Source organism: Pleurodeles waltl, chromosome 7 (genome assembly GCF_031143425.1).
Source record: "Pleurodeles waltl isolate 20211129_DDA chromosome 7, aPleWal1.hap1.20221129, whole genome shotgun sequence".
Classification (NCBI taxonomy): domain Eukaryota; kingdom Metazoa; phylum Chordata; class Amphibia; order Caudata; family Salamandridae; genus Pleurodeles; species Pleurodeles waltl.
The window spans coordinates 1,384,571,414-1,384,584,338 of NC_090446.1; the positions used below are offsets into that span (position 1 = coordinate 1,384,571,414).

The 12,925-nt window shown below is 44.8% G+C and overlaps 1 protein-coding gene across 1 annotated transcript in view; it reads left to right on the forward strand.

Moving 5' to 3' along the window:
• The window catches only part of BAX (BCL2 associated X, apoptosis regulator), a 61,580-nt gene that overhangs the window by 31,925 nt on the left and 16,730 nt on the right, over positions 1-12,925 (forward strand). The gene's annotated exons all lie outside the window — the stretch shown is intronic.

Here is a 12,925-nt window from a genome sequence, read left to right on the forward strand (position 1 = left end):
GTGTTGTCATTACAGTACAAACCCCATAAAGCACAGAAAGTTCTGTAGTCCAGTGACCAGTACATCCATACGTTTTATCCGCCCTGTCTTTGGTGCTCTACTTGTGACTTATGATATGATGTAACATTATGCGCATGCCGATTCACCTCAAGCTGATGTTGAGCATTTTGAGTGCAGGCTGTCTCCTCTAAGGAGGCTGGGATGCCCTTGACAAAGTGTCGAACTTGTACCCACAGAACACTGAATATGGCTGCAGACTGTGCCTAATCAAATTTTTAGTCTTGCTGTTTATTGCAGGACCTAGTTATAGGCCCGTCTCTGGGCCCTAAGCATGATGCCTACTGTTGAAGTTGGCTCTTACCTCAAATATACGTCACAGTCAAACGAGATGTCTCAGTGGATGTGACGAAGGGTGGCTTTACTCACCATAACTGGCACATTTCAGTGCTTTTTCGGCATTGTATCAAAACGACAAGTCTTTTAACTGAAGATTTTAGTGGAATATATTGCTTGTTGCAGGGTTCGTTTTTTCCAGCCACCTTCTGTCAGTCCTGTTTCTTTTTTGTCCATTACTGCACTAAATGGTATCATGCCTGGGCAGGAGTTTATCTGAAGGCCTTGTTCAAGACGTGTTCTGCACATGTAAATGAAACTTCCATGTGCAAAATCGACCTGTGCTAGATACTCCTTGATCCTAATTAAAATAAGACTTTTGGAGAACCACAGTAAGGTCAGTCATTACAAGGGGGCCTTGTGCAATGATCTGACCAGGGAAATTTGTGGGAGTTAAACATTTGCACAGGCAGTTTCCCACTCTAAATCACCTGTAAATCTCTTGGTGACATAGAAAAAGTTGCATCATTATATTTAATTGGGCAATTGTTGGTTTCCCATAGGAAAATAATTCTTTAATTTCTGCCTTGTGTAGTACTGTTATTTATTTTCACTTGAATAAAATTGTACTGAGTATGCATCAAGGTTTAGTAAGCATTGAAGTGTATTATTTTCATGTATACTTCTTTAGGGGAGTTGTGATTTTTTGAAAATATGTAAATCTGCATGAGTCATAGACATATAGCCATCCACAACCAAAATGGATTTGGACTCTTTATCAATGAAGTAGGTCAGATGAGGCCAGTGAGTTACTCCGATTATGTTGAGCCAGCTACTTGGATTGGTGTGTTATATGTATTGTTATAGTGCTCAACTCGCCTCGGAGGGAATCCTGGTGCTGAAGCAGTAGCAGTATGAGCTGAGCAAAGGTTACGGCTTATTGAACAGCCGGGTCTTAAGTTTTTCGCAGAATTCAAGAGCTGGGAAGAAGGCTCTGATGTGCAGGGAGTGAGGTAGGAGAAGGCATGACTGCCGGATTGCGTTCTGTGTATGCTGGGAGTGTGGCAAGTAGGAGCCTGCTAAGCTGAGGTGTCTGTTAGGTATGTAGAAGTATATGCTGTTGTTGAGGTACATGGTGCAATGTTGTGGAAGCCTTTGTATGTGTGAGGAGTTTGAAGCATTTATTCCAGCGTAGAGTTCATTGCCATAGTGCACCTTGCTGGTAATGAGGTATTGGGTGACTGTTCTGCCATTGTTAGTAATCTTCCAGTTTAAAATCTTCTTGAGCATCTTGAATTTGTAGAAATAGGAGACTGCGTTCACATGACTGGTTATGATGAGTTGGTAGTTGATTCCTATTCAGAGGTTCTTTGTGTGGGTTGCTGGAAGGGGTGAGGTTCAAGCTCAGCAAGCCACCAGGTGTGGAGTCCCAGAACAAGGTATCTTTTCCAAAGGTTACTACTTCCGTCTTGTCTGTGTTGAACTTGAGGGAATGGTTTGAATCCATCTTCTGACTTTGGTCATGCAGGCAGAGAAATTGTTCTGATTGTTCCGATTGTTTGGTGTCTTGTCGCACAGATAGAGTATGATCTTGGTGTCATCAAAATAAAGTATGAGGATCCTTGTGGAACTCCGCAGAATAGGTTGACCGCGTTGAGGTGAAGAGGGCCAAGCGGATTGCGGGTGTCTGGCCAGTCAGGGAGAAGCAAATCCAGTGAAGTGTGGGACTTAAGATGCTGGCTTTGTGCAGTTGTTGAATTAAAAACAGGAGACTGTGTTGAAGGTTGCTGAAAGATTCAGTAGGATGAGGGCCCCCTTGTCAGCTCAGTCCATGATCAGCTGGATGTCCTTCATGGCGGCGATGAAGGCAGTCTCAGTACTGTGGGTAGGCCTGAATCTGGATTGAATGGCCTTTGAGGAGGTGGTTGTCTGTGAGGTGGGTGGGTAAGCATTTGTTTGTCGTCTTTTCTGTGACTTTTGTCTTGTAGGGTAGTTGGGAGATAGGCTGCTAGTTGTTCGGGTCATTCAAGGTGAGGGCAGGCATCCGAAGTTACTCAGCAGTGTATGGACTAAATGGTCGTTGCAGTTTCTTGAGTGGTAATGGTGGACCAGGTGGTCATGTTGGTCCTCTGGGTGCTGATAGAGATGGGCTGGAGCGCTGTGAGGGTGGAAGGATCTGGTTTGGGCTTGAGGTTTTTGTAAATGCTGGTAGATGGTGGTGCTCTTGTTGCTGAAGAATAGGGACAGCTGGGTTTAGATATCCTGAGAGGGTGTTTCGCTCGTGGATCTTGCTGCCTGAGAGGTGAAATCTTTCACTAAGGAAAAGATTTCCTGGCACTTTGGTCCTGTTTTTGATCTGGTCAGTGCAGATCATTTGGTGGATCGTATTTGCTGATGGTAGCGTCTGAGGTAGGATTTGTAGATGCTCTTGTGGGTGTTGGGCTGACTCTGTATCCATCTGCATTCAGGTTACTTGCAGTGACATTTGACATGCCTGAACTCTTCTATGTACCAGCTTGTTTGTGGTTTGGTTCTCGTGGCCTTGTTGGCTGCGATGGTGCTCCCAGAGTTGGTATGTGGTCCAGGGGTAAGGGGTGGTGGGGCAGTAGATGAGGGTGCTGCTCATGGTGATGAGAAGTTTGAAGGTATAATGTTCCATGTTGCTGGTGGTACTATTCAAGGAGGTGGTGGATTGGATGGATTGTTTAAGGTAATAGCAATTCTGAGTCTGTCTGAGGAATCCGACATTATCTTTTAGACTGCCACTATTGTTCAGTCCATCGAGTTTACCATCTTTCCAGAGATTGTCAGCTGGCTGTTTGACAATGCCTTATTTATTAACTGGATGTAATGCCGAATGTTGTAGCAGCCAGTACCAGAAACTCTCTATCACCACAAAGGCCAATTGCAACTGACAGGATCTTGTCATTTTCACATAGTTCGGTCAGAATCCTACATTCTCTCTATTTCCATGACTCATTCGAGTGTCTGCACTAACTGATGAGAAGTCTCTATTGTGGTTTGTGTGTCGGGTGGGGATGATAATATACTGAGGGCATTGGAGAGCACAGTAAAGTCACATATGTTTGGAACTGTCGTCATTATCTTACTGAAATACAATCTTTAGGGTCTACTTGGCATGGGAGGTCAAATCAAATCCCACAATGACATAGTGGCTACAGCTCATTCTAGATTTAGAGTCAGCTGAATGCTCTCTCTGACCAATCCCCCAGTATTTGAAACGTGTATGCCATCTAGTATTTAGGACATATTGGATTCCCAAGCTCCCCCTTATTGGCCTGAAAGCCTTCAAAATATTTTGTGATATCCTTCCCGGTTTCTCTTGCCAAGCAAAATCAAATATGACTCTCTCTGGGGCTCAAACTTTTCCCTCCTATATCATAATGAGGAGTGCCAGGAAGATTTAGACGAGCTTGCCTCCACCCTTTTATCGCAGTCCCTGCATCTTGAGGGCTGGCACGACAAGATTGCTCCACAGTGTCAAAATAATGGCTGCAGAATTGACAGCCGGGCTGTTTACCACATCTCTAGAAACTTCATTTTCAACATTTCACAATTGATAGCATTATAAAGCCCACATAACCTTTCTGCAACAGAAGAAAAAATCTAAAAAACATAAATTTGAACATGCAGTCATCTCTGCCTAAACCTTGAGCCTGCTACTTTAACAAATTGTATTGGTTCCACTCTCCCAGGATCTGTTTCACTTACTTAGTCTTTTTCCATTTACAAAAAAAAATTCCAAACACCAGCCTCTAATGTGTTTTCGTTTTCTGTTCTAAATATTCAATTTGAAACATTTTTAATTTAATTCAACTTTTTTAAAGATTATATTTTGGAGGTATATTTTTCTGATTAGTTTTTTTTTCTTTTCTTTCTTTTTTTCACTATTACCATTTTCCTCTTTTCAAAGCCCACAGGAGATTTTGCAGAATTTCCTTCTGGGGTTAGTATGTCTAAGGAAAACAATTCTGATAACTCCTGTTTGTGAGGGTTCTCTGTGGCCCCAAATTCTTGAAAATAAATGGAGCAATTACAGTTCTTAATGTGTCAAATTGGTTCTGCCTCCTGTGTAAAACTAGTATAACAAAAGTTCCAAGGAGGTTGCACCTACGTCCGTCTTTGCTATCGTATCTCACAGCACAAGGCTTGGACAGGTTCTCAGCGCCAATCACCATCATGATGCTCATCCATGCCTTGAAGGTCTAGAGTGCTTCAGCATAGTTAAAGATTCAGTGTTAACATCCATATTGATTTTTTTGTCTCACTGCTTGTATGTGAGTCCTGCTGACAGTTTTGAAGGTTTCTTGAAATACCAGAAAAGCAGGTGCATGTGTATTTCAATCTGTAATAGTCTCCAAAGTGACAATGTTCCAACCCCTGAAAGGTCTGTCATCAGTGTCCATGCTGGAGGGCTATGAGAACAAATGGTTTTGATGTTCAGATTAGCTACACATGCTCTTCCTTTCATGATGGATCTTAGCTTCAATAACTTGTTGTGTATTTTTCTTCTTGTTTGGGAGAAAATTGTGACCTTAAATGAGGATTCTGTCTAGATTATTTGACATGCTCTGTCTGCACCCTTCACCAGAAAGATGCTCGGTATTGGTAACATCAATTATTCAGTGGTTATGAACATTTTTGCCTGTACTACATTTGTTGCAAAGAATGCCCCTGAGATTAATTTTGTTTTCATTGCATTTTTGGTGACAGTTATATAGTAAAACACATAAGAGAAACTGTATTTGCAGTTGGCATGATTGAAGGCCGAGCAAGGTCAGTGACTGCTTTGATTTTGAATCTCCTTTTTTTTTTTTTTTTTTTTTTAGCCTTTGCTTTGTGCTTAGGAAGGCCAGGGTGTTGGGATATAGATTTTTTAAATTTCTGGTGGCTCTGGAATTATTTGTATTGGGCTCTGTCTAGTTTCTGCAAATTAATCAACCCTTGTTATCAAGTTTATGTTGGTCTTTTAACTTTGTTCGTGCAGTTTGCTTCCAGGACTGCCCTGTTTTGTTTTTCATCTTTTTGGATCTTGCAAAATATCTCAGATAATCATACTGTATCAGAAGGATAATGGAAGTAGTGTACAGCTTGTGGATTTCTTTTGTTAACTCAGTTATTATATGTTAATTTGAAGCTTCATGTTCAGATGCCCACTTTGTGAAATAAATTATCCTCAACTACTCCCAAGAATGCTCTTATACATTTTTGCATAAACTACGAGAATTGTTTTTGGGAGCATCAGAGTGACTCAGTAGGGGCTTAAAAAACTTTCATTGTAAGTCTTCTCGCACGCACAGTGGAGCTCCATTGTTGCGCTAACGATGCAGGGAGTATGTCCAGGCGCAATACTATACGAGTGATCGCATACCTGAAGGGACGGAACCACAGCAAGCCGCTGACTTTTTGGAAGCCTGGAAAAAAACCTGGATGCCATCTGACCATCTGTCGCCATGGTTTGTAGTTGAACAAGCCCACCAAGCTGTAACCTCCAGGCCATCACCAGGTGCGACTCCTTGGCTGATATTAGCCCATATTCTCAGTTTACGCAACAGAGACGCCATAGTTCATGAGTCCCTTTCTACGCCCGTACCTTTGCTTTGAAGATACCAGGGACCTCCTCTTCCCCCGTCTATACTCGCTAGGTCCAACAGCGACGCCGCTCATACATTGAGTTCAAGCAAAGCTGAGGGCAATGGAGCTCCAATATCGACTGCTAGCTTGAGAGTGATCTATGCAAACAAAACTCACGTCTCTGATACCCCAGAGACCGCCTGGAAGATACTCACGGAGGAACATTCCTGTTGTCCCTCTGTGAAGATCCCTGCACAATCCTCTGCCAATCCAACCAAGGGACCAAAGCCTAAGCCACAGCGCCACTGGACCCGCTAGCGGCAGCGGCGGTGCGACCCAGACTTTAATTCCTCCTCGTGATCTCCCAAGAACCACAACAACCTTCCGTCCCCCTCACTGGTCCATCAACTTCCTGTAATGGAGGAGCACTTGGCATCAAATGAGGACATCCCTAATGAGACACCATGAGTCCTACACTGTGAACAACCCCCCAACCCCACAGTGGCCCATCTGCGGAGGGGCAGAAAAATCTCTCTAACTGAAAACCATTTCAACTGGAATCTGATGGCTTACATTTATGCTTTCTAGAGGAGGGGGTCTCCCCTTTCGACTTTGTGTTCTGTATCTTATGTTTCAATTTTCAAAGAGGGCGACAGATTCTTCCTAGGGGAAAGTATGGGGTGGGGTTGTATTCAGAAAATGTTTAATGTTTCATCTGTTCTTAGTTAAACTTTGCTCATCACCTGCTTTTTTAGGTCCTACTTGCATGCAGGCACACTACTTCTCCTACATGCTTCACAAGATGTATTCTGGGTCTTACCGGGTGACAAGCTACCACCCTGCCTACCACTCACTGAATGAATGGAGGTACTTCATATCTCCTCATACCGTACCGCCACATTCTACAACACTTCCACTATGACAACCTTCCGAGCTCTATCCTAGAATGTTAACAGTGTGTTAAACCGGGTAAAACGTACAGCAGTTCTCACTTTCGCACACCAAATCTCCCTAGATGTCCTGCTACTGAAGGAGACTCCCTCCTAGGCAATCATTGTCCTTTCCTAGCTCATAAAGGATATGACGGGGTCTACCATACAAGATATACCAGGGACTCCAGAGGATTGGCCATATTGCTACGATGGTCCTTTCCCATGATGGTCTTCCATGATGTGAGAGACCCTCAAGGTTGCTTTTTTTGTCCCTCACCAGAACACTTGAGGGACACACCATTTATCTTGTGAGCATATATGCCCCTTCCGTGGCCCGCTAAACCTTCCTTCAGGATTTCTCTACACACCTAGTAGATCTCCCAGAGGGTATGACCCTAAAAGGGGGCGGCTTCAACACTGTCTCTGCTCCCGAACTTGATGACTTGGGACCTCGCCACCTCACTGACTGGACCACATTGCTCGACTTATGTGTTGTGTGGTGGACGTGGCACTGAGACACATCCACCACACATTTTACACATACATCTGCAGCACATCGCACTCACTCACAAATATATCTGTTTTTTATGCTGGCTCTGGATTGCCGAAGCGTCACTCTGGTCCAACTCCTACCAGGAGGCATATCTGACCACACCCCGATCCACCTTCATCTCGGAACCGCTCCCCCCCCCCCTCACTCCCTGGTAAGGCATGTGCCCAATATGACACTTTAATGCTTGCAACTTGGAAGGCAGGACGTATGTCCATCCAGTAGGTGTGGAACTTCAGAACTATTTTAACAACAATGAGGGCTCTGTCTCTTTTGTCGCACTCTTTGGACGGCCAGCAAGGCGACCCTGTGAGGATTCGCCAAGGGTTATCTTTGTGGACTTGAACGAACCCGCTTACTCCACATCACTCAGTTAGAGGCATGTGTCCTCCATCAAGAGGCCAGTATAGATGCTGACCCAGATGGAGACTAAACCCGGAAAACTCTGCCTCCGTAGTTACGTCACCAGTCGCTCGAATCAGCCAAACCTACATGGCACGCCACAAGGGCTAAAATATACAGCTGGGGAGAAGAGAATGGTAAACTTCTGTACTGGCTTGCCTCCAATCACCAAACTGCTAGGATCATGCCTGAATTTGTTGACGACTGGGGCAACAAAGTACACACACTACCAGAAGTGGCACGCACCTTTGCCCACTATTACCACAAACTACATATGGCCTCACACAGAGATGACCCTGATTACTCCACGCAGATTCTCACAGACTTTGCTCTCCCCCGACTATCCCAGAGAGAGGCTTGGATGCTGGATAAACTTCTTACATCCTCAGAAATATCCACAGTTGTATCCATTTTAACCTCCGGAAAACCCCCCAGCCCGGACTGCTTTCCGGCTGAATGCTACACCCCCTTTAGAGAAATTTTAGTCCCTAAACTATTGGCCCTCTTTAAAGAGGTAGAAGGGGCCTTCCAATCTGAACTAGGCACAGCTACTGTTGTTGTGATACCAAAATCGACCGCCTCCCTCCACCTCTTGTGCAGCTTACCACCCCATCTCCCTCATTAATTGTGAGGTTACCATTTTTGCTATTGTCTTAGCTACACAACTTAAATGTGTCCTTCCCACCTTGGTACACCTTGATCAGTGCAACTTTATGCCGGCTCATAGCTCAAGGCATTGCATCAAGCGCCTCCACATGGCATTGGCAACTGATATCGCCTCTCTTCTGATCAAGCACTACTTTTCCTTGATTTGGAGAAGACGTTTGATGCAGTAGACTGGGGCTATCTGGGAGCAGTCTTGGCGCATGCCGGGATGGGACCTCACTTTCACAATCTTGTCCAGGTCCTCTACTCCAGTCCTACAATGATGAAAGCCTATTACATGCCTTCCCGATTAGACAGAGAACCAGGCAGGGTTAAACCTATCCCCCCCCCCCCCCTTCTCTGTGCGCCCGCAAGCGAGCCCCAAGCACACCTGATCCTCGGAGATGCTCAACTCTGAGGTTAGAATTGGGGAGGAGAAAATGAGGACCCTATTGCAATATATGTGGATGACGTCCTCCTCTACCTGGCCAGCCCTGCCATTACCGTTCCCTAATGTCTCCACATCTGATGCTGTTTCGAAGGGGCCTCAGGCCTCCGAAGGAATGCCTCTAAATCAGTGCTGATGCCCTTGGTCCATTCCCGAGACTGCTTTGATTGGCAAACTGATATTCCTATCTGTCACCTTAGCATCAGATACTTGGGCATCTGGGTGACTCTCCACCCTGATCTTATGTGGAATTTAAACCTCAAACCTTTGCTGAAGAAAACCAAGCAAGACCTCACCAAATGGCAGTATCTCCCATTAAATTTGATGGGCAGTGTTGCTCTCTGTAAAAATGATGATCTTGCCTCGGTTCTTCTACGTATTTCAGAATGCCCCACTCGTCATCTCAAACATTCGTTTCCGACTGCAAGGCAGGATCGCATCCTCCTTCCTGTGGTGGCGTGCTGACCCCGGCTTGCGCTTAAACTGCCAGCGCACATCATATGAAGGCGGCCTAAGGATCATCAACTGATAACCATACTACATGACCTCTTATCTTCTTGTGATCCATGATTGGTTTAATGGAGGCTGGTCAGACCCTTATGGGCCTTATGGGTTTCTCCTGAATCCTGGCTGTGCTACATGCCTCTCAGATTTCTCAAAGTACTGCCCCATCACCAAAATAGTCTTATTGGAGAGCTGCCCTGCGTCATACACAATGGACAACCACTTCCGGAATTCAGCCCCTTAGAGGCCAAACTCCTCACTGTAGTACTAGGCAAAGGAAAGATATGCCAAATACACCGGGCGATCTAGGCCACCTCAGAACCCGTTGAAAGAACTGAATAGGCCCCTTTGAGGAGGAGGATTGGAGAGATGCTTTAATGGTACCAAGGGCTCTTACTATTTACTCTTGGTTGCAACTGATTCAGTCCTGTTATCTGCACAGTGCTTACCTCCAGATTACATCGAGCACATCTTCTCTCAAAGCCTGCTTGTCCCTGCTGTGGACTTATCGCGGCCGATTTCTACCATATGGTTTGGGTGTGTCCTCATATTCAAAAATACTGGACCAACATAGTCTGTGAGCTCACCAAAGTACTGAGGTGGGAGGTCCCCATATCGCCCCTGATGGTTTTGCTGGGGGTCCAAGACGGCGTTGGAGGTATGAGAGCAGATCATGTGTTCCTGGGTAGCGCCCTCCTGCTCGCTAAGCGAATCATTGCAGTTTATTGGAAAGCCCAGGCCCCTGCCACCCTTGCGCATCAGCGCCGGGGAGTTGACTGGTGTGCCCAACAGGAAAAATCGGTCTATGGAGCCAAGGTTTGCCCCGTAAACGTGGTTGAGTCTGGGGGAGATAGTTGGGACAAATTCCTTTGGATTCCATCTATCGACGGCGGGGGTGGACTGTTTGAACCTACCATGTTTGTTATTCACTGTAATGAGTGGTGACTGCTTTGTGCTAAGATTTACCTGCATAATCTATTGTTTTATTATGAAAACGTAATAACGTTGGTTATATAAAAAAATAAGAAAAATACTTTCATTGTAGTTTGGGGTTACCATCTTAAACCAGGCTCGATAATCCTGTACTTTAAACACCACACTCAATTGCATAGAAAATAAAATCAAACTTTTCCTTTGCCTTGAAGATTAGCAGTTCATCCTAGATGAATTACTCTTCCATAGACTACTGGTTTTAGAAAGTGACATTTTTTTAGGGAGCCTTAAAACTGCAGCTCAATTATGCTGCATCAAAGTTGGTGAATGCAGTATCTTCCTAAAAGCAAAAAGAGTCCCACAAGTATGGTCAATGAAACACAGTGTACTTAATTTCAAATCTTAATTCTGGAGGATATCAGCCGCTCCCCCTGTTCTGTTAGTATGCACTTAACATTTGTTCAAGAAAGTCATGAAAACTTGTGCTGGTGGTGTTGCATGAAAGGTCTTCCTTTCTACCAGGCCACTGTTGCTTCTTGTAAGAGTTTTTTTTTTTTTTTTTTTTCAGGGACTTCTTTTCTAGAAACAACTTAGGTTTTGTATCCATTATGACAGACAATTCCATGCTAGAGTGCAGTGCACATATAAATCACATGACTGCTCTGGGACAGTGATTTATAAAGCAGTGCTTTACTGCAGAAGTACTGTACAGTTGAGAGAAATCAGTTTGCACATAGGTCACTTTACTCAGTCTGTCTCAGTCTATCCTACAGCAAGTAATTTGATCCACAGTAATGAACTGTCTGTCAAACGGAGAAGAATAAAGCACAATTGTCCTCTCTCTAAGGTTGTTTGATTGAGATGACTGTAACCTCTAGCACAAGACCAGCAATTTGTGAAGATGTTCCTTGCACATCTTCAAAATGTAGTCTACATCTGATTAAAGATTCCAAAGACGTCATCTAAATTATCACGGGCTGCTTACCCAGCTCCATCGTAAGTCCTGCTTCCAACTTCAAGAAATGTGAAACATCGATTCTTACCTTTCAGTTGCTGATCCTGCGGAAAGGCTTTTTTTCTTAATGATGTTATTGAGCAGTCTTTGGTCTAAGTCTTTTAGTCTTAAATCTGTTGAAAGTGAAGGAGTGTGAAACAAAGTTGATTCTTAACTCTTCAGGCTTCAGAATACTAAGTAAGATCCTTAACCCCAGCTGTTTATGAAGAGCTTGGCCACCTTACTCTTATGTTTCCTCCAATGCACCCTCCAGTTTGCCTAATCAGGCTGATAAGGTATTCTAAAGGAGATTTCTTGAGTGACATTCATGTGCTTGCTCAGTTGGTCAGCAGCTGGTGTGTGTGTGTGTAGAAACTAGCTAAATCAAGCATAGGGCAGGAAGAGATGGCTTCACATTATCTGCCATTTATTGCTGAAAATAGAGTTTGTTTCTCCAAGTGCATTAAATTAACATTACAGCATAATGTAAATGTTTTTTTCAGATGTCCTTTGACAGAAGGGTTTGACATTACTTTGTAGGCCTTGGAAAGGTTATCCCTATCGTCTCTAAGCTATTCCTTCTCAGATGTGTGCTCTTCAAACACTAAAATTCAAGTGTTATGTAAAGGCAATGTTCTGATGGTTATAATATCTGATGGAGACTTCTAACTGCAGATTCTGTACCTTTGAATTCTCCTAAGCTGTCTGACTGGATTAAAAAGATTTTCGTGACCAGTACCCCGGCATGCCACTAAGTGGTGTTGATTGGCTCCACATCAGTCGGTTCCACATCAGACGGTTCAGCATCGCAGGACCTATATAGGAGCCACCCAGGCACGCTGATGCCAATTCTTTTCTTTCCGCACTTGTCAGTGCTGATGTGAAGAGAGTTATCCCAAAGTTGTCTTTTTCAAGAGGGTTTTCTCCTGTTGTGTCAAAGGTGTCTTCTAGGAAGACAGGATTCATTCCCTGCGGATCCTGTCATCGGGCAATGCCGGTGACTGATCCGCACCTCGTGTGTCTTTGGTGTCTGTAGCATGACCACAACCCGAAGTCATGCTCAGAGTGCCATGCCATACATCGGAAGGCTTTGATGGAGCGCTCCCTAAAGCCGGTAATGGCCCAGCAGGTGACTCCTCGGAAGTTGGCGGGCTCGGTCGAGAGGAAGGTCCCAGGATTGGTTGCAGAGTCCATTGTCCTCCTATTCCAAGTACTCGGGCAATCGGGTAAGTTGAGGCACAAGAAGACATTCAAGATGTCAAAGCTTTCTTCAACTTGGCCTCAGCCGACAAGATAAGAGAGCGTAGCCTCTCTAGGCCTAGTTCTGTGTAACCTGTGCCTGCGCAGAATTTGGGTCTCCCAGAGTTTCCAGGAGCTGGAGAGACCCCTGTCCAACTCCAAGTTTTACGAGGCCATGCGTCTTATTTTAGGCAGACTGACCCTGCTAGAGCGCCTTTGGGCCCCACGGGTTCAGAGGGGGGCCCCTTCGGGTTTTGTGTCAGCAGCTGTTGCCCTGGAGAGCTCCCAGGGATCCAGTCCTGGATCTGGACCAGCACCAGTCATACTATTTCAATCTTCGTTGGCGCCCA